Raw genomic sequence first — 19,091 nt, forward strand, 5'->3', positions numbered from 1 at the left:
AAGGTAAAGTAGAAACACTGTGTGAACATTTTTCAGTTACATATTTGCTTTGCCCACAGAAGACACCATGGCCATTCCAAACCCATCAACATCTTCCACCGTCTGCCTTGTCCACACTGCTTGCTACAAACGCTTGAAAACAAGCACTGCTCATCAGAAGAAGCAGAAGGACGAACCCAAAAACAACAGTGATTGCAAGGATACAAAGAAAAAGGCAAGCTCCGATCAAATAGTGTGCCTCATCCACAGTGCTATTTTTGGGAATTCAAAGAAAAGGACGCAATACTCAGAGAGTACCCACACCAAAAATTACCACCATGAGAGCCACCGTAAAGGCAAAAAGGCCAAAATATTTTACTGTCCAATCCATGGATGTGTTTCTGCCAACAAAAACCAACAAAACGTAGAAGAAAAAACAATTCAAGTGAGCTGTTTAATACACTGAAACCGAGAGGCAGGAAAGCATAACGAGAGCGCCAGGTAGGAATGATATTGGCTTTATAAATGACCCACCATTCACCTATACACTTCATTATATGGCTGTGTGCTGGATAACTGGCTCAACTATTTTACCAGGCAGAAACACGCTGTAACTTTGCATAGGACTGTACAATTCCCTATGTCCTAAACAATGACTGACATATTGAAACCTCTCCAAAAGACCACTTCCTTAAGAAGACCACCCCTTAATGCAGACCAGATTTTCAGTTCTACCATATACTAGCCATCTTCTTTGAGAAGACCACCCCCCAAGAAGAACAATTTGCAATGTAACTTTCACTGTAGTACTTGCACCAAATGTACCTAGCGCTGTTCTGTGAAGCAATAATTAGTATAGTTGTCCAGCAGTGTCTTGTAGTTTAAAGCTTTTATGAACTTTCCTTCAGGTCACAAAAGTGGAACATTTTTGAACATTCCTTCAGGAGAAACCAACATCTGAAACCCCAAACCAGTAACATCAACCATAATTCCAAGCAAAATCCACGAAGCTAAATTGTAAGGTTACCAACAGAAGGGATGAGAAGCATGCTACCTAAACGACCTTCAACTGCTTAACACGTGAAGAACCTAGACATATATGTAGAACCCTGGATATGAAAGCAAGCAGCGAGCAATCATCAGAATAACTGGAATGCAAAATAAACATCTAAGTGCAAACAAGCCAAATCTGTGTTAAATCATTTAGGTGCATATTATTATTATTATTATTATTATCTTGATTATTACATATAAATTTAGTATAAGATTTCAGGTCCACAAAATTCAGTTGGTGATATCATCAAGTTTTTCCACCCTCCTTTCCTTTGAATAAGTTTTCCATTTCGTTGTAGACTCTGTACTTCTTGATGTTGGAAGCTATATGGTGGACTAGTTTTACAAAGAGTTACAATAACGTAAATGATAACTACTGCAACATCCTCCTCGGTGACCATCCATCTAACACTGTTATGCCCCTTCAATCCATCCTCAACTCCACTGCCCAACTGCTATGTCTCCTCTCTGCCACTCCCTTCACTGGCTACCCATCCCTCAGCAAATTCATGTTAAAAAAACTGACAAACTGTAAAAGAAATGGGAGCACCTTACTGCATTACCTCTGAGAGTAATTTTCTTTTACTGATGACCTGTCCTCTGGATCACCCGGGACCCCCGCCGATCAACAGTTTGAGAAGGCAACACTCGCAGTAGCGCTGCAGCCTTTTCTCTGCTTTTTCTAGGCCAGTGACTTCCCGCTTATCAGTCACATGGCTTAGGAGCAGCTCAGCCCAATTCAAGTGAATGGGGCTGAGCTGCAATACCAAGCAATACGATGTACGGCACTGTGCTTGGTGAGCACGGAGAAGGCAGCGGGAAAAACCCTTTTAATACTGATGACTTATCCTCAGGGGTGTAACTATAGGGGAAGCAGGGGAAGCGGCTGCTTTGGGGCCCTGACCCAGAAGGGGCCCATCCAGGAGGAGGAGGACTAAAGGATTTGGTCAGGGCCCCCTCAACAGTATTACACAATGAAATTATATACAGTGACAGTATAGACAGTGTATAAAACTGATGGAACAGCGGCTGGGCCTGGTCTGCGAGAGCGATCTTTACTAGCCACAGGAATGGGGGCGGCATGAAAGGAAGGGGTTGCGAAAAAATTACTGGGGGAGGGGGGCCCCATTAAAAAATTTGCTGTGGGGCCCAGTCATTTCTAGCTACGCTACTGCTTATCCTATTTTACGAACGGATGTGTACACATTTTTTCAATTGCTTTGTCACTTGCTTTGGGCAGTGGCTGTCATTACCACTACTCAAACCACGCTATTATTTTGGATCCCTTGAATAGCGAGACAGACAGTGCCACAACCAGAGCCCCATCCAAAGTTGATTCGCATAAAACTTTGTTTCAATACTGTACGGAGCAAGCATTAGAATGTATTGGCGCCGATGAGCCGAAGTTATTACTTAGCAAAGTCTCGTGAGACTTTGCATAATAACTTCATAAATTGATTTCTACTGTAAACAACTCATTTCCCCAACTCGGGTTCGGTTCCAAGGTACCATTTGAAACCAAACCTGAGTTGGGGAAATGTTTTTTTACAGTAGAAATCAATTCATGAAGTTATTATGCAAAGTCTCTCAGAGCCAATACATTCTAATACTGTACAGAGCTCTCCCTCCATACAGTATTGAAACAAAGTTTTATGCGAATCGACTTTCGATGTTTCATCTGAAGTCGATTCAGTCATCCCTAGTATCTAGATTATTAGACCGATTGGGGATAGGAATCATGGTTAGTGATGACAGTCTATATTGCACTTCAGAATATGCTGGTGTCTTAGATGAGAAACAGAAATAGTACACAAAAAATTGAGCAGGATTTGTTCACATGTACAGTGCTGGATACCAGGAGAGGAGCATAGGCGTTAAAGGCGTTGTCTCACTTCAGCAAGTGGCATTTACCATGTAGGCAAAGTTTAAGGGGGTTCTACAGTTATTTTAAACTGATGATCTGTCCTCTGAATAAATCATCAGCATCTGATCAGCGGGGGTCCGACACCCGGAACCCCGGCCAATCAGCTGTTTGAGAAGGCAACGGCGCTGGCAGTAGCGCCGCGGCCTTCTCACTGTTTACTGCAGGCCCAGTGACGTCACGACTAGTATCACTGGCCTGGGCGGGGCTAAGCTCTGTTCACTTGAATGGAGTGTAGCCCCGCCCAGGCCAGTGATACTAGTCATGACGTCACTGGGCCTGTGGTAAACAGCGAGAAGGCCACGGCGCTACTGCGCTACTGCCAGCGCCGCTGCCTTCTCGAACAGCTGATTGGCGGGGGTCCCCGGTGTCGGACCCCCATCGATCAGATGCTGATGATCTATCCAGAGGATAGATCATCAGTTTAAAATAACTGCAGAAACCCTTTAATACAAGGCAGTTACTAATGTATTGTGATTGTCCATATTGCTTCCTTTGCTGGCTAGATTCATTTTTCCATCACATTATACACTGCTCTTTTCCATGGTTACAGACCACCCTGCAATCCATCAGTGGTGGTCGTGCTTGCACACTATAGTAAAAAGCATCAGCCTCTCTGGTGGCTGGGACTGTGGGAGCGCACATAGACTAGTGCTTTTCCTATATTGTGCAAGCACGACCACCACTGATGGATTGAAGGGAGGTCTGTAACCATGGAAACGAGCAGTGTATAATGTGATAGAAAAATGAATCCAGCCAGCGAAGGAAGCAATATGGGTAATAACAATACATTAGTAAGTGCCTTGTATTAACTTTCTTTACATAATAAATGCCACTTACTGAGGTGAGACAACCCCTTTAAGAACTTGTCTATGTTTAAGCACTTTCCCTAAACTTGACACGTGCAGGCAGGGCACAATGAAACCTCCAGCTCTTTCATGTATTTTCGGGTGATCAGTGCAGGATTTAGTTCTGTGCTCAGCAGAAATCTGTTGTATTATATCAAATGCTGTAAATCTGTATTTTCACTACTGAAGCTTTTTTATTGCATCGTTTTATAGCACTGACAATAATCTCCATAGACTTAAAGGCTTGGATGACTGGTGATAGGTTTTCACCAAAACCGCACAACAAAAGGCAGAACACAGAGGAAAGTCAGATTTGCTTATACAGAAGCCAGTTACTTACCATTAGGACCCGGGCTTTCTTGCTAAAAGTCTCTGCTGGGAAATGTAGTAACCTAATTTTACAAATTGAGCATTAAAAAATAGAGCCTATACTCATAGACTTCAGTGGGGAAAAGCATAGATTTCCGATAATTGCTTTTTGAGGTAAGCTGCATCCACTGACTAAGTACTTGCAAACTGTGGTCTTTTCCTTGCTACAAATAGGTTCACATTTTTGGATCACAGTAAATCTTTAAAAAATCTAAAACTTGGTTGCATGAAGCTTAAAAATGTATATAGACACATAAATCATGATCCCTTTGATACGTGAAACATCTTAAAGGGGTTGTCCAGGTTCAGGGAACCTGTCACCGGGATTTAATGTATAGAGCTGAGGACATGGGTTGCTAGATGGTCGCTAGCACATCCGCAATACCCAGTCCCCATAGCTCTGTGTGCTTTTATTGTGTAAAAAAATGATTTGATCCATATGCAAATTAACCTGATATGTGTCCTGTACGTGAGATAAGTCCAGCGTGAAGGAGCGCAGCACCGCCCGCATCCTCAGAATCTCCTCCTTGCTCCCCGACGTCAGAAAGCCAAAGCGCCGTAATCTCGCAATGCGCGAGCTAGCGCATGCGCAGTTCCTTACCTGAGGCTGGTGCCAGCACAGCGAAGGAGCACTATGACGACACTGCGCATGCACTAGATCGCGCATTGCGAGATTACGGCGCTTTGGCTTTCTGACGTCGGGGAGCAAGGAGGAGATTCTGAGGATGCGGGCGGTGCTGCGCTCCTTCACGCTGGACTTATCTCACGTACAGGACACATATCAGGTTAATTTGCATATGGATCAAATCGTTTTTTTTACACAATAAAAGCACACAGAGCTATGGGGACTGGGTATTGCGGATGTGCTAGCGACCATCTAGCAGCCCATGTCCTCAGCTCTATACATTAAATCCCGGTGAAAGGCTCCCTTTAATATTGTTTTCCAGGAACTGCTGGAACCATTATGTGTAAATCCAGTCTGGAATTAGCCATATATTATAAACTGTCATCCATATGACATCTGAAGGCCCTTTTACACAGTCCAACTTCACAGACAAATATGGGGAACAAACCGTTCATTCCAAATACCTGCCTGATCGTCAGTAAAGGTGAGAGCAGCATTTGTATGCAGCAATCACCTCCGCTGTATGGGGATGAACAATCACTCACCCCCTTACAAATTTGTTTCTGGGCAGCAGGTTGCTATTACACAGGACAATATTGCTACAAATAAGTTCACATTTTTGAACTACAGTAAGGCCTCATGCACACGACCGTATTTTGTTTCCGTTTTTTTTGCAGATAGGATGCGGACCAATTCATTTCAATGGGTCCGCAAAAAACGCGGACAGCACACCGTGTGCTGTCCGCATCAGTATGTCCGTTCCGTTGCTCCGCAAAAAAATAGTGCATGTCCTATTTTTTTTCTAGTTTGCGGACAAGGATAGGCATTATTACAATGGATCCGCAAAAAAAACGGATCCGCAAAAAAAACGGATGCCATACGGAAAGTCATCCTTTTTTGGGCGGATTCGCAATTTGCGGACCGCAAAACACATACGGTCGTGTGCATGTAGCCTAAGTCTTAAAAAATCTAAAAATTGGTGGCGTGAGGCTTAAAAATGGATGCAGACATTTAACTCATGATCTTTTTGATACATAAAACATTTTAAGATTGTTTTCCAGGAACAGCTGGAACCATTATGTGTAAATCCAGTCTGGAATTGGCCATATATTATAACCTGCCATCCAAATGATATCTAAAGGCCCTTTTACACAGTCCAACTGAGCAGACAAATGTTGGGAACAAACTGTTTTTCCAAATAACTTCCTGATCGTCAGTGTAGGTGAGAGCAGCATTTGAATGCAGCAATCCTCTTCACTGTACGGGGATTAACAATCACTCGTCCCCAATATAAATTCATTTTTTCTGGGAAGCAGATTGGCGTTTATCAAGGACAATTTGCCGTCCAGAAACAATAATTTTGGGTGCCAGCCCACATCAACAATACTTTCACCCAATGAACAAGAGTTTGCTTGTTCATTGGGTGATTAGTGGCACATTTATACAGGGCAATTATCAGAAACAAAGGTTCCTAGGAAGGCTCCTCCCAATATTTGCCCAGCCTATGTAAATGAGCCTTAAAAGGGTTGTGCAGTGGTTAAATATTGTTGACCTATCCTCAGTATAAGTCATCAATATCAGATAGGTGGGTGCCCGACTCCCAGCACCCCTGCTAATCAGCTGTTTGGTAGAAGTTCTTGTGTTACTTCCTGTTCAAAATTACCTGCATGACATCTCGACTGTAAAGGTGGCCCTGCTAATTAGCAGCAGTGCCGGGAATTGGAGCCCCTCTGATCTGATATTGATGACCTATGCTGAGGATAGGTCCAGGCCCGGTTTTAGACAAAATGTGGCCCTTGGCGGAATTAAAAGCGAGGCCCCAAATTCTGAAGTACTGTCACATTTATTCACTTGACGCAAGGGGAGAAGTCACCGCTGTGGTCCACGATTGGTTGCAGGCAGCGTCAAAATGGATGATGACCTCCAGGGACCTGAGCAAAGGTCAGCGAGCACCGAAGCCGAGAGCCAGTGTCAGCAAGCAGGTAGGGCCCAGTTCACACTTCAGTTATTTGGTCAGTTATTTCCATCAGTTATTGTGAGCCCAAACCAGTAGTGAAGCCTACACAGAGATATGGTATAATGGAAGGATTTCCTCCTGTTCTGTGTTTTTGACCCACACCTGGTTTTGGCTCACTATAACTGATGTAAATAACTGAAGTGGGAACTCAGCCTAAGGGCTCATGCAGACGGCCGTTGCTCGTCTGCAATATATGGGCACCGATCGTGTGCTCACCATACAGATGTACCATGGTTAGCACTCCCGCTGTTAACTAAAACTTCTTAACTCATTTCATTATCTTGAGACAAAAGCCATTGAAAAGCAATTTAAGGTGTTTGCTTAGATTAGATAACCAAACTCAGAAATCTCAGAAAAAAGGAGTGCTAACCTTGTGACTTGAAGAGGTCCGTAATCCAGGAGGAGCAGTGTGGAACGGAGGCACGGAACCCTACGGAAGCACTGTGGAGTACTTCCATGGGGTTTCTCTCTGTGCCTCCGCACCTTTAAAAAAAATAGAACGTTTTATTTTTTGGGGCGGTGTGGATGGATCACAGACCCATTCAAGTTGATGGTGCCCATGCAGTGGGGACTGCAAACTGTGGTCCCAATGCACGGAACGGCCGGGACACGTTTGTGTCCTAAGTGTACTTCCCTTAGCAAGTTTGCCCAGGAGACCTGCTTAAAGCCTCCTGGAGACGTCCGTGGAACACGGTCCGCGAGATACCGGACTGGCATCCTGCTATAGATCATATGAGTGTATTACTGTACTGTGGCGGCGGCACGAAGCGTACGGTGTCATAGCAATCAACTAAGCAGGATGCCAGTTGGGTATCTCACGGACCATGTTCCACGGACGTCTGCATGAGGCTCAAACGGAACCTGTCACCAGGATTTTGTGTATAGAGCTGAGGATATAGGTTGCTAGATGGCCGCTAGCACATCCGCAATACCCGGTCCCCACAGCTCTCTGTGCTTTTATTGTGTAAAAAAATCGATTTGATACATATGCAAATTAACCTGAGATGATTCCTGTACGTGAGATGAGTCTAGCGTGAAGGAGCCCAGCACCGCCCTGCATCCTCAGAATCTCCTCCTTGCTCCCCGACGTCAGAAAGCTAGAGCACCGTAATCTCGCGATGCGCGAGCTAGCGCATGCGCAGTTCCTTCCCTGAGGCTGATGCCAGCACAGGGAAGGAACACTATGAGGACATTGCGCATGTGCTAGCTCTAGCTTTCTGACGTCGGTTAGCAAGGAGGAGATTCTGAGGATGCGGGGTGGTGCTGGGCTCCTACATGCTGGACTCATCTCAGGGAAAGGATACATCTTAGGTTAATTTGCATATGTATCAAATCTGTTTTTTAACACAAATCTTCTTTTCAACTTTTTAAGGACCAGTTCAGGTCTGAAGTCACTTTGTGAGGCTTACATAATAGAAACCACCCAAAAATGACCCCATTCTAGAAACTACACCCCTCAAGGTATTCAAAACTGATTTTACAAACTTTGTTAACCCTTTAGGTGTTCCACAAGAATTAATGGAAGGTGCAATTTCAAAATTTCACTTTTTTGGCAGATTTTCCATTTTAATAATTTTTTTTCAGTTACAAAGCAAGGGTTAACAGCCAAACAAAACTCAATATTTATGGCCCTGATTCTGTAGTTTACAGAAACACCCCATATGTGGTCGTAAACTACTGTACGGGCACACGGAAGGGCGCAGAAGGAAAGGGATGCCATACGGTTTTTGGAAGGCAGATTTTGCTGGACTGGTTTTATGACACCATGTTCCATTTGAAGCCCCCTGATGCACCCCTAGAGAAGAAACTCCAAAAAAGTGACCCCATTTTAGAAACTACGGGATAGGGTGGCAGTTTTGCTGGTACTAGTTTAGGGTACATATGATTTTTGGTTGCTCTATATTACACTTTTTGTGAGGCAAGGTAACAAGAAATAGCTGTTTTGGCACAGTTTTTTTTTTGTTATTTACAACATTCATCTGACAGGTTAGATCATGTGGTATTTTTATAGACCAGATTGTCACAGACGCGGCGATACCTAATATGTATACTATTTTTTTTATTTATGTAAGTTTTACACAATGATTTTATTTTTTAAATAAAAGAAAATCATGTTTTAGTGTCTCCATAGTCTGCGAGTCATAGTTTTTTCAGTTTTTGGGCGATTATCTTGGGTAGGGTGTGATTTTTGCGGGATAAGATGACGGTTTGATTGGCACTATTTTGGGGTGTGTATGACTTTTTGATCGCTTGCTATTACACTTTTTGTGATGTAAGGTGACAAAAAATAGCTTTTTTTACAGTATTCACCTGAGGGATTAGGTCATGTGATATTTTTATAGAGCAGGTTATTACGGACGCGGAAATACTTAATATCTATACTTTTTTTTATTTATGTAAGTTTTACATAATGATTTCATTTTTGAAACAAAAAAAAATCATGTTTTAGTGTCTCCATATTCTGAGAGCCATAGTTTTTTCAGTTTTTGGGTGATTATCTTAGGTAGGGTCTCATTATTTGCGGGATGAGATGACGGTTTGATTGGCACTATTTTGGGGTGCATATGACTTTTTGATCGCTTGCTATTACGCTTTTTGTGATGTAAGGTGACAAAAAATAGCTTTTTTTACACCGTTTTTATTTTTAGAAATGGGTTAGGTCATGTGATATTTTTATAGAGCAGGTTATTACGGACGTGGCGATACCTAATATGTATACTTTTTTTAATTTACTTAAGTTTTACACAATAACAGCTTTTTTTAAACAAAAAAAATGATGTTTTAGTGTCTCCATATTCTGAGCCATAGTTTTTTTATTTTTTGGGCGATTGTCTTAGGTAGGGGCTCATTTTTTGCGGGATGAGGTGACGGTTAGATTGGTACTATTTTGGTGGGCATACGCCTTTTTGATCGCTTGCTGTTGTACTTTTTGTGATGTAAGGTGACAAAAAAATGGTTTATTTAGCAGTTTTTATTATTTATTTTTTACGGTGTTCATCTGAGGGGTTAGGTCATGTTATATGTTTATAAAGCTGGTCTTTATTTCCTTATTTTTTACCAATTTTTTTAACTTTATTTGGGGAAAATGAAGTTTTTGTTCATTTTTACTTGAAACTTTTAATTTTTTGGGGGGGAAACTTTTTTTTTCACTTTATTTTTTGTCCCACTTTGGGACTTCAACTTTTTGGGGTCTAATCCTTTTTACAATGCATTCCAATACTTCTGTATTGGAATGCATTAGCTGTATGAGTAATACAGTGTGTATTACTCATACAGCTTTCAGCCTGTGAGATCCAGGGGGCTGGATCTCACAGGCTCGTCACCGGAAGGCAGCGCCGATGCCTAAGGAAGGCGACGCGCTGCCTTCCATGCCATCAGGTCCCCCCTACAGCCGCACGGGGACCCGATGGCATCGCTGCCCGCCGCAACCTGTCTCAGTTGACCTGCAGTTTGCGGCGATCGCCGACACGGGGGGGGTCACAGGACCCCCCCACGCATTGTCCCCGGGTGGCTGCTCAATGATTTGAGCAGGCACCTTGTTCCGATCACCGCCCGCCAGGCGGCGGTGATCGGAACTACACATGAAGTACTGGTACGTCAGCTAACAAGCAGGGAGGGGCGGCAAATATGTCAGGTCATTAGAGAGTTTATGGAATAAAGATGGCCGCAGTGCTTTATTATGGGTAACTATAGAAACATAGTATTAAATTAATCAATTAAATTATTCAAACCATTAAACCATATTAATAAATAGACCACTCTTAAACCATCCAAATGAATGCAACGAAAAAACTGGTTAACATTAGGGGAGGGTGGGCGCCGACTAAATCTTTTTCAACTGGCCCTGAAGTAGCGACGAACCTGTCAAAATAAACCTGGAAATCCCCCCCAGCAACAACTTGCAACCAATCAGAGGCTGAGCTTGACCCGCTGTATTTCATTTTCTGCCAGCCACCAGACCCAGCACAGACCGGGCCAAACTGAATCCCCAAATTCACTTGAGGTAAAAATAAAGGCGGGAAAACAAACCAGAAAAAAAGGGGGGGGGGGGGGGGGGGAGAGAAAGAACAAATACAATTCATACATATAAGGGTCCATTCACACGTCCGTTGTTTCTTTCCTGATCTGTTCCGTTTTTTGCAGAACAGATCTGGACCCATTCATTTTCAATGGGTCCTGAAAAAAAACGGACAGCTCAATGTCTGATTTTTTTTTTAGGACCCATTGAAAATGAATGGGTCCAGATCTGGTCCAGATCTGTTCCGCAAAAAACGGAACAGATCAGGAAAGAAACAACGGACGTGTGAATAGACCCTAAGGTGTCATTGCCCCCATGTGTCCCCCAAGCTAGTCGCTCTGGTGGGCCTGAACATTCTGAACTCACCAGTACACCTCGGGAGCAGGCTACTACAGTCACAGTGGAGGGGAGAGAGAGAGAGAGAGAGAGAGACAGAGAAAGAGAGAAAGAGAGAGAGAGAGAAAGAAAGAGAGAGAGCTCCCATTACAACACTGCCCAGATCCTTCCACTTTCCAAACATCATGCTCCGTTTTGACGCAGAGATTTTACCCCTGCATTGAAAGAAATTAAAATAAGAGGCGAGACAACCCGTTAAAGTGAATCTAGGAGATTAGGAAAATATCTCTTTTGTTTTTTTCCAGAGATGGTGACAGTCTTGTCAATGTGCTGTATACAGTATAATGCAGTGGTCCCCAACCTTTTTTGCACCAGGGACCAGTTTCATGCACCAGGGACCGGGTGTGGGGGGGGGGGGAAGCGGGCGTGGGTTCTGGGGCGGGGCTTAGGGGGGGGCATAGACTGATTCACGCGCATAACAAAACACAAGGTGGATATTAAAATATATAACACTATATAACGACTATATAAACTGACTATGGTCTCTGCTGCACTGGTCTCTGCTGCACTGTACCGTATTTTTCGCCCTATAAGATGCACCTAGGTTTTAGAGGAGAACAATAAGAAAAAAATATTTTCCATTACACCTCAGGTCAGAGCAGCAATCAGACCCCCAATGTTAATCAGACCTCTGCTGACAGCCCTAATCAGACCCTAATGTCAATCAGACCTCAGATCAGACCCCCAACCTTTAGCCATCTATCATTCCCCCATGTCAGCCATCAGCCCCCCGTGTCAGCCATCAGCACCCCATGTCAACCCCCAGCCCTCATGTCAGCCATCAGCCCTCATGTTAGCCATCAGCCACCCATGTCAGCCATCAGCCCCCCATGTCAGCCCCCAGCTCTCATGTCAGCAATCAGCCCTCATGTCAGCCATCAGCCCCCAGCCCTCATGTCAGCCATCAGCCCTCATGTTAGCCATCAGCCACCCATGTCAGCCATCAGCCACCCATGTCAGCCATCAGCCACCCATGTCAGCCGTCAGCCCTCATGTCAGCCATCAGCCCTCATGTTAGCCATCAGCCACCCATGTCAACCATCAGCCATATGTCAACCATCAGCCACCCATGTCAGCCATCAGCCCCCCCATGTCAGCCATCAGCCCTCATGTCAGCCATCAGCCATCATGTCAGCCCCCAGCGCAAATAAAAAATAAATTAAAAAAAACACTTACCTCTCCTGCTTCTGGACGCCACCGCTCCTCACCATCGCGATCCTCTTCATCCTGCTGTCGACTGTGTATCGCGGCGCACAGTGTGAGGTCACAGTGCACCCTCACGCTGTACGCAGCCCTGCACAGCCGACAGCCGAGCCGAGGACCAGGAAGCGGTGAGTACAGATCCTTTACCACTTCCTGGTCCTCCGGTACTAATGAAGCGCTTCCATAATGGAAGCGCTTCATTAGTACCGCGTTAAAGACGTCCCTGATTGCCGCGGCCTGGCAAACAATCTTCCAGGGCCCGGTCCTGGGCCGCAGCCCGGGGGTTGGCGTCCGCTGGTATAAAGGATGTTACCCATGAATAAGGCCTCTTTCACATGAGCGTGGCGGATTAGGTCCGTATGCGTTCAGGGTGCGTTCAGTGAAACTTACACCATTTTGCAAGCAAGTTCAGTCAGTTTTGTCTGCGATTGCGTTCAGTTTTTTCTGCGCGATTGCAATGCGTTTTGATGAGTTTTTCACGCACGTGATAAAAAACTGAAGGTTTACAAATAATATCTCCTAGTAACCATCAATGAAAAACGCATTGCAGCCGCACTTGATTCCGGATGCAATGCGTTTTCACTGAAGCATCATTCTCTTCTATGGGGCCAGGGCTGCGTGAAAAACGCAGAATATAGAACATGGTGCGTTTTTCATGCAACGCAGAACTGATGCATGAAAAAAATTAATGGGTCAGGATTCAATGCGGGTGCTATGCGTTAACGTCACGCATTGCACCCACGTGAAAAACTCACTTGTGTGAAAGGGGCCTAAGGCCCTTGCACACGAGCGAGTATTTCGCGCGGGTGCAATGCGTGATACGAACGCATTGTGCCCGCACGGAATCCGGACCCATTCATTTCAATGGGGCTGTGTACATGTGCCCTGGTTTTCACACATCACTTGTGCAGTGAGTGAAAATCGCAGCATGTTCTATATTCTGCGATTTTTCACGCAACGCTGGCCCCATAGAAGTGAATGGAACTGCGTAAAAATCGCATCGCATCCGCAAGCAAGTGCGGATGCGATGCGTTTTTCATGGATGGTTACTAAGAGATGTTGTTTGTATACATTCAGCTTTTTATCACGCGCGTGCAAAACACATCAAAACACATTGTACCCGCGTGATAAAAACTGAACAACTAAACACGATCGCAGGCAAAACTGAATGACTTTGCCTGCAAAATCGCGCATTTTTCACTGATTGCATTCGCAACGCATCCGGCCCTAATCTGGACACTCTTGTCTGCAAGGGGTGACACCAGTTCTGAAAAAAAAAAGAAGTGTAATGCACAGACATGCTGGGTACCCCTAGAGAGATACCGCTCTGGCTAATGGACAGAGGTCCCATGAATTCAGAATGTTCTAAGATGGTATTAAAAAAAAACCTTTTCTAAACCAGAGACTCCCTTTAAAAACAATGAAAAACACAGGACCCTGCAGACACTTCAGATTTTTATTTCAGACCAATACATACAGATGGATCCTCTAATAAAGTGAACACCTTGTGAACAGTGGCCAATGGTACCAAACCAACGCATAAACAGAATATGTTTCTCACAGAGAGCATACAGCGAGCTTCACTCATCACATGGCTCTTTCTAAGAACTTCTTGAAAACTTTGAAATTATTAATGCAAAATACATGAGACATTTACCAAGAAAGATATTCTCAAATACATCAGACACAACATCTGAATTATTTATTGCAAGTTTGCAACCCATTTCTGGCAATTGACTTTACTTGACAGTAATTAGGATAATGATAGATAATGCATCTATATTACCGTGTGTTTCATTTCCTCGTGACATTTTTATACTGTGTAAATATGTAACAATTGTCTTCTAAATGACTGAATTATTGAATGTCTCATTTGGAAGCCACAAGTACAGGCTTGAGGAATGATGGGAAACACCTAGGTTGTACTCAGTCATAAGACCGGTAATGCATTCCTATTTTACCACTCACCAGACTCTTTGTCCATGAGAATACCTAATATTAGGAAAAGGTTGTAACTTTTACCGGACCAATAGGTTCATTTTAGAGGCATTAACATGGTTTCCAAGATGAGGTTAGTAAACTTTCCAGTGTTTTTGGGACTAGTTTATTGGTGCCCAGACTAAAAATTTCCGACTGGTGCAACTCTCCTAGACCTCTCATGACCACTATCTAGGTGTCCTTCAGAGGATACAGGACAGTTTAAAGAGGTTCTCCAAGACTTTTTTAACTGATCGGTGGGGGTCCGACACACGTGAACCCAAACTGATCAACTGTTTGAGAAGGCACTGCTGCTCGCAGTATCACCACTACCCTCTCCCAGCTTTGCCTAGGCAATGTGATGTCACGTTCATCGGTCACGTGGCCTAGGCGCAGCTCAGCCCCATTGAATTGAATGGGGCTCAGCTGCAATACCAAGTACAGCCACTGCACAATGTACAGCGCTGTGCTTCTTGAGCTGAGAGAAGGCTATGTCACTGTGAGCGCTGATTAGCGGGGGTTCTCAGGTATCAGACCCACACCGATCACAAACTGATGACCTAACCAGAGGATAGACCATCAGTTAAAAAAAAAAATCTCTGAAAACCCCTTTAATATGGACATGTAGCCCCAAAATCCAAACAAAATGATACTTAAAACCACCTAGTATGTTAAAGTGGTAACTAGCTGGAGTATATTTTCTGGATTTGGTAGAGGTTATTACTTTACCTCTTTCTGCATGTTTAATAACAAAACTTACATAAAAGGGTTCAACTGTCTACTTTTTGGCATTTGTTTGCGCAAACGAGGGATGTCTACAATTTAGTTCCAACCACCATTCAGATGTGTGGCTTCCACTTGTTTATTATACTTCATATGTATTTATAAGCATGCATGTGACTGTTTATGTATGAGAGTGCATGAGAGCATATGAACATGTGTCTGCATGTGTATGTGCATATCTACATGTGTTTCAAAGTCCTAGGGCAGGAGCACAACTGCAGGTGTGGGAAAGATAGACTCAAAAGATCAAACTGGGAGGCCAAGTGCTCCCTGAGGGTAGAGTAGAAACGATGGGGGATTATTAGACAGGGCCAAGGTGACAGTGCGGAAGATGTAGATGAGACAGAGACAGTGGTGAATAGGATAGTGGAATCATAGAACAGAATGAGAGAGAGGAAAATAAAAAGTTATGCAGTATAAGAGAGAAATACAGAACAACATAGACGGAGGAAAAATAAAGAAAAAAGATACAGAGTAATAGTGTTAAATCACAACGTCAAGGTAAAGATATGCAATGGTAGAGAAGAGAGGGAAAGAAAGAGGGCATCAGAGAGAAATAAAGAACAACACAATGTAAAAAGACGCAGGATAGAAATTAGGAGATTCAGGAGAGAATTCATCAAGCTCTCTGTGCCAGGAGAGTGGTGCCAAAAGTAACACATTTTCTGCACATGCCCTGGTTTGTGACTTTTTGACAGTTTATGCCACGCTTGCACGCTTCTTTGAAAAGTAGGCGAGGGGTAGGTGCATTAAATTTAAGTTAAACTACTGTCTGGCACAGATTTCAGTTTCTGGCGCACTGGCATCCGGAAGATGCTACAAAGTTATTACAAGGCCCATGCCTCATAATTAATTTGGCTCCTCTTACTCCAGTGGACTTTTTACTAAGACTGGTGTATGAAATGCCATTCTCAGTAAATCTGCCCCCATAGTGTTATGCAGTCACAGAAAGGAAAAGATACATGATGTCAAAGAGAAAGGGAGTGAGCGAGGCAGAGAATGGAGAAAGAGTGAAGGAAAGAATAAAGAGTAAAATAGAAGGAAATGGATAGAATAGGTAGAAAGAGAGAAACACAAAGAAAAGGAAGGGACAGAGAAAAAGACAATGAGAAAGAATTAGTTGGAAATACTGAAGAAGAGAGAAAAAGATACGCAGAGAAGGAAAGAAGAGACAGGATGAAAATGGGAGAAAGAAGGAATAGCAGGGATGGCCAACTTGCGGCTCTCCAGCTGTTGCAAAACTACAACTCCTAGCATGCCCAGGCTGCCTACAGCCATCAGCCTACCTCAGGGGATGGTGGGAATTGTAGTTTTACAACAGCTGGAGAGCCGCAGGTTGGCCATCCTTGGAATAAAGGTTAGCGAGAAGAAAAAAGGAAAACAGAGATGAGACAAAGACAGAAGGAAGGAGAGAAAGAAATAGAAAGAAAAAGAAAGAGAAAAAAAGAGGAAAAACAGAGGTAAATGAAATGAGAGAGTAGGGAGAGGGAAAGGAAATGTGGAAAGAAAAAAACATAGAGAAGGAAAGAAAAAAAATGTAAATGGAAATACGGGAGTGAAGGAAATAGAGAATAAAGAAAAAAAAGATGTTATAGAAGACAAGTGACAGAAAGATAAAATGCATCATAAAGATGAAGACAGATATTGAGAGGGGTATATTCTGTATATGACAAGTAATTATGGCAAACTAAGAAACACAAAGATGAGACATGGAAATGCAATGAGTAGAGCTATAAAGAGGTAATGAAAGCGTAAGGAAGGAAGATGAGTGAGGAAAGGAAGGATATGAAAGAAGTCAAAAGACACACGACAGGAAGTATGAAAAGAACACTGAGAGCTGTAGAAACAAAGAATTAAAGAATGATCGATAGTTCTAACAGGATGAATATGAGCAGAAACAAAATCAGATGGCATAATGCTGTTTAGAGGAATAGTATACATGAATATTAGGAAAAGTAAGGCCTCAGCCATCATCCCAGGATCCCCTCCAAAGATTTCTTTAGGAAAATCACTTAGACTGTGGTCTGACCCATTAACACTTTAGGATCTATAGAACAGCTCTCATTGTTGGGGGTAAACAAGGCCTGTCAGCTCAGACTCACGTGCTGGTCTACTCATTCCTGTCTCTGGGAAAGGAATGCACTGTGGAAAATTCCAAGAGCCTCATCAAAATTCCTGGTGGATTATTAATGTCCCCGGTACAGGGAGGAGACCCAGTCAGGATGTCACTAAAATTTGTGAAAAACTAAGGCTACTTTCACACTGCCGTTTCTGGGTCCGCCTGTGAGATCCGTTTCAAGGCTCTCACAAGCGGCCCAAAACGGATCAGTTCAGCCCCAATGCATTCTGAATGGATAAGGATCCGCTCAGAATGCATCAGTTTGCCTCCGTTCTGCTTCCATTCCGCTCTGGAGGCGGACACCAAAACGCTGCTTGCAGCGTTTTGATGTCCGTCTGACGAAACGGAGCCAAACGGATCCGTCCTGACTTACAATGTAAGTCAATGGGGATGGATCAGTTTTTACTGACACAATATGGTGCAATTGAAAACGGATCCGCCTCCAATTGACTTTCAATGTAAGTCAAAACGGATCCGTTTGCATTATCATGAAAAAAAATATATATATATATAATTTTTTCTTTTTTTTCTTCATGGTAATGCAAACAGATCCGTTCTGAACGGATACAAGCGTTTGCATTATAGGTGCGGATCCGTCTGTGCAGATACCAGACGGATCCGCACCTAACGCAGGTGTGAAAGTAGCCTAAGGCTACTTTCCCAATAGCGTTGTTTGAATCCGGCGTTCAATTCCGTCAACGGAACTGCCCGCCGGATCCGGAAAAACGTGTGAAAACTGATTACATTTGAATCCTGATCAGGATTTTGATCACAATGAAATGCATTGGAAAAAACGGATCCGCCATTTATGGACTTTAACTTTTTTTTTCAAATTTTTCGGGTTTAACATGCAAAAGCCGGATCTGTTTTGACGGAACACACGGGGCCGGATCCGGCGTTAATGCAAGTCAATGGGAAAAATGCCTGATCCGGCGTTCAGTCAAAGTGTTCCAGGTTTTTGGCCGGAGGTAAAAATACAACATGCTACGGTTTTCTGAAAAGCCTGATCAGTCAAAAAGACTGAACTGAAGACATCCTGATGCATCCTGAACGAATTACTCTCCATTCAGAATGCATTAGGATAAAAACTGATCAGTTCTTTTCCGGATTTGAGCCCCTAGGACGGAACTCAGCGCCGGAAAAGAAAAACGCTAGTGTGAAAGTACCCTTACCCATTTGAATTATTCTGCAACATTCATTCAGTGGTCAATGGTAAATGGTCAAATTCCTATTCTAGATTTTTAAAATATCTATTAGAACTTTTAAAATAATGTTCATCTGTAACATCTTAAAGGGGTTGTCCTGGATTTGAAGAAGAAAAATTGAGGTCTGTTTTGTTTTTTTACAGCGCCATATTTGTGCTTTGGCAGTGTCTAGTATTGCAGTTTATGTATACTTAAACTAGGATGAGCTGCAATATCAGATACAATGCATAGATAAAAGTAGCAAAAGTTTGTTAAAGAAAGCTCAAAGTGAAAGTGAAATAAGATGCTTATGGCTAGGCTAAAACTTAACCCTTTATGACAAAAACTGCTGAAAATTCTTAATAAAGACTGAAAAAACATTAGCCCAAAAATAGCCCGAAATGAGTAGAATGCAGTCATAAAAAATGCTTCTGAAGGTGTTCATAGCCTTTAAGGACAATCGACATTATTGAAGAATGACAGAATTACACAAACTTTTAATGAAAAAGACTAAGGGTGGGGTATGGCATCAATATTAATAATTCTATCAACAAGGTCAGATAAACGAAGCCTAGAAATAAGAAAAGTAATTTACATGT

Source organism: Bufo bufo, chromosome 6 (assembly GCF_905171765.1).
Source record: "Bufo bufo chromosome 6, aBufBuf1.1, whole genome shotgun sequence".
NCBI classification, from domain to species: domain Eukaryota; kingdom Metazoa; phylum Chordata; class Amphibia; order Anura; family Bufonidae; genus Bufo; species Bufo bufo.